Below are 3807 nucleotides of genomic sequence, written 5' to 3' on the forward strand. Positions count from 1 at the left end.
TAAATTTGTTTAGCTTAATTGAGTGGTTGAAGAAAAAATGAAAAAGAAACATATAGCTGGAGAAATACTACCTCTAAGCAAATATTCTAGGGCCAAGAATAGTCAAAGGTAAGGAAAGAAGAGTTCTGTGGAAAAGCCACCAAAGGAATTATTGCAAATCACGAAGAAAGAATAAGTCTCTGAGAAGTTATATTTTACTAGATTGTCACCACAGTGTAGAAAAAAATTCTGTGCGGTGAACAAAAAATCTCCAATTTTAAAAGCTTTCCTCTTGAAATATTTTATCCTTTTTGTTATTTTAAATTCTGTACTACCCAACTTTCTTTATACAGACTTACAAAGTGAGTAACACTATCAGAGTTCAGCTGGGTCATCTGGGAAAGACTGAAGACTTAGATCTAGCCTACAGTGCCCTAATGGTGTCAGAATTGTGAAATTTCCCCCTGTAATTGAGTGGAAATTAATTTATGAAGACTGCACACAGAAAGAAAGGCAGCTTCACATTTCTGTCTGAATATCAAATAAGACCATAATTACTGGAGAATGGGACTTCTTGTGGAAATGAACTAGTGGATGTGACAGAAGGAGAAGAAATTAATGTTCACAAAAACTGGGGATCGAAAGAAGGTATAAAATGCAGAAATCAATTTTGAAATATTAATCAATCCTCCTGTACTACTAGATGGTGTTGTTACATGTGTATTGTGAGTGGACACTAATACTAAATACATGCGGTATTAGCATTAGTGGGTGCTGATACTAGCACATTCTACATTCTAAATTTTTCCTTATTCTATGTTAAGGAGACAATGTCCCTCTCCAATCATCAATTATTCCAAATTTCCTAAGGAACTTCTCAGCACCCAGAAATCCCCATGGCATAAATTATTTGACAACTTGACCCTGAAAATTTGAAGAGCCTTCAGAATGTGATTTTCTAGTAACTTAGCTTCATATGGCTAAAACACTAGAAGACCACTGAGGATGTTTTGCTCCCCAAAAACAAATTGAAGGACATTTCCAGCCCTTTAACTCTCATTTGCTCTTCTTCACAATATAAAGCAGACTCAAGCATAGTAGCTAGTGTTCTTGATAAAAAGTCTGGTTTGGAATTCACAGCACTTGCTTGAAATGCATGTGATACTATATTTGGGATAGACGTGTCTTGAGATTAAATTTACAGCTTTTGAAACATTTCTGAATATTGAGTGGAAACAAGTTATTAAGAACAGCTTGAAAGTAGAATTGAACCTCTGAAGTGTAAGGTTTTTCCAACCATGACAATCCAACTTTTCATAAGAAGCAATCCAGGTAATAATTTAACTAATATGGCCTTCATACAGTTCTGCATCAGTGTACTTCTGGAACTGAATGGGATTCCCCTGGATTAATGGTTGCTTGAGTTTAAGTAATGGCAGATTTGGAGTTAAAGGACAATATTTAAAATATTTTAGTGTATTATTACTTGACTATTCTATTTGGTTTGTTTCTACCAGGATGTTGGATGTCTGTACAGGTAGTCACAAATGAAAAGATAGACTAGTCTAGAAGCTCTAGGAGAATTTTCACCTTAAATAATTGACTTCTTTGAGTTTCAGAATTTTTGCTTTCTCCTTTTTCACATGGAGACTTCTGTCAAGAAAAAAAAAATCTTGGAACATCCTTCAAAAGCATGTTTTTATTGTACTCTAATACTTCCACATACAAAGTAATGGAAAGCCAAACTTGGTATTAATAAAATATTTCAGGCTCTTACTTTCAGATAAAATATGCATGAGGTAGTAGCACATATCTGAGAAGTAACTTACTTTATCAATCACCGTAATAATACTGTGAAACATTCATGTTGCGAGATGCTTGTCTTACATAACTAGATATTGACATTCTTTCCTTTGCCTTTAAGATCTCCTATAGAAAGCTTAAAATAGGATTTAAAAAGAACAAGTTAGCATATCTTCCTTACAGAAACATTCACTACCTGTCATTTAAAAGCAAAAAAGGTGATAAAAATGTTGTTTTCAAATATAATATCTAAATAATTCCTCAAAATTCCTTATAGACTGTTGAAAACATAATGAATATATTTTCATTTGATGAAAAAAAATTTATTTGCTCTTTTATTGTGTTTTCATTAAACACTTGCAAAACCTTACAAAGTAATTTTTCAACTTTACCCAGAGTGCCATCTAATGGTACTGTTGTCTCAGATGAAAAAAACCCAAGTGTGGGTCATATTGAAGATTTCAATTTAAGATACAAATTAATTACATCATTGTGTTGGAATGCAGCCATCAATTTGTTCAGCAAGTAGAGCACGGTAGAGATGAAGTGATCCAATCTTTATGTTGTTTTCTCATTGGATGAATTAATCATCAAGTTAAATTCTGCAATTTTAGTGAAACAATAAGATTACAATATGAAAATTAAATAAGAACAGTGGTCGGATACTCTCATTGTCTTTTCCTTGATCATCCTCTTTTCTTCTCTTTTACATTGCATCTTTCTCTAAATTTCTGAATGTTGCTTCACTACTCTAATGCACAATATAAATTTCAGCTCCAGGGATCTATATAATTGAACCCACAGAATAATCATAAAATTTAAACTTTCTTAACTTAATTTGTTCTGTGAAACACCTTACATGTATGTGATACCTTTAAAGCTTACTATTAATGATGACACAAAGACCCAGCTGATGACTACAGTAGATACCTAAAATGAATTACTTCAGTTTTACACAGATTCTTTTGTTTCAGCACCTCATCTTCCATTAGAGTTTGCATTTACTATAAATTTAGATGTACTGATGCCTGTCTCACTTGACAGTGAGACAAAATTTAGCTTGAAAAGGCTTGTACTGTATAATACTTTGGCCCATTATATTCCATTTACTTTTAGTGTAGCTGGGGAGACCTAAATTCATTTCACAACAGATTCTGATTTCAAAGAGAAAATACACTGGTAACAATGCACTTTATGTTGCTCCCCAGATAATGGTTTAAAAATTGAATTGATTTTCTTTTATATCACATCCAATTTTATTCTTCTCAATAAAAGAAATATATTGTTGAGATTGAAAAGGGGCAAACAAAATGATCCAGGTCTGCAAGTCTGAATTACAAAAAAAAATTTGCCTGTATGCTTTAGAAAATAGAAGTCCAAGTAAAGATCCTTTAGACTAGGAAATAAGATTCTGAAAGAAAAGAACACACTCACTCTAGCATACATGAAATGTTTAATAAAAAATTATAAATAGAGAGTAACTGGGCTAAATGACAGAATATGGCAAAGAAACTATATAATACACAAATTGTAATGAAATGCTTACACCAAATCAGTAAATGAAATCAATTTGGTGATGAGATAGACATATAGAAAATGCAAAATTCAAAAGATACCGTATTGATGGAGTAATAGAGAAATACAGCAAGGTGATGCATATCAAGATGCCATGTAGATGACCTCCTAGGTACCAACAGGAGCTGGACAACAAATTGTGAATATGTGGAACCATGAACTCTTTTGACTAGCACATTGTAACTTTCGCAGGTGCTTAGAAAGCAAAATAGAGGCTGAAGATTCCAGGTAAAAATTATTAATTTAATTCTGAATGTTTATATTTGTCACCTCTCTGAATGTTCAAGAATACTTCATCCCTGAAGCATTCACATTCATTTTATGATGAGCATATTGAACTGGAACACCCTCACTCCCCACGCCTCATATTTTAAATTAGTAATTCAGTCTGAGTATTAATAAATTTCATTTTTTCTCACTTCTTCATATAAAGAAAAAATCCATAAAAAC

This window comes from Sylvia atricapilla, chromosome 1, assembly GCF_009819655.1.
Source record: "Sylvia atricapilla isolate bSylAtr1 chromosome 1, bSylAtr1.pri, whole genome shotgun sequence".
NCBI lineage: Eukaryota > Metazoa > Chordata > Aves > Passeriformes > Sylviidae > Sylvia > Sylvia atricapilla.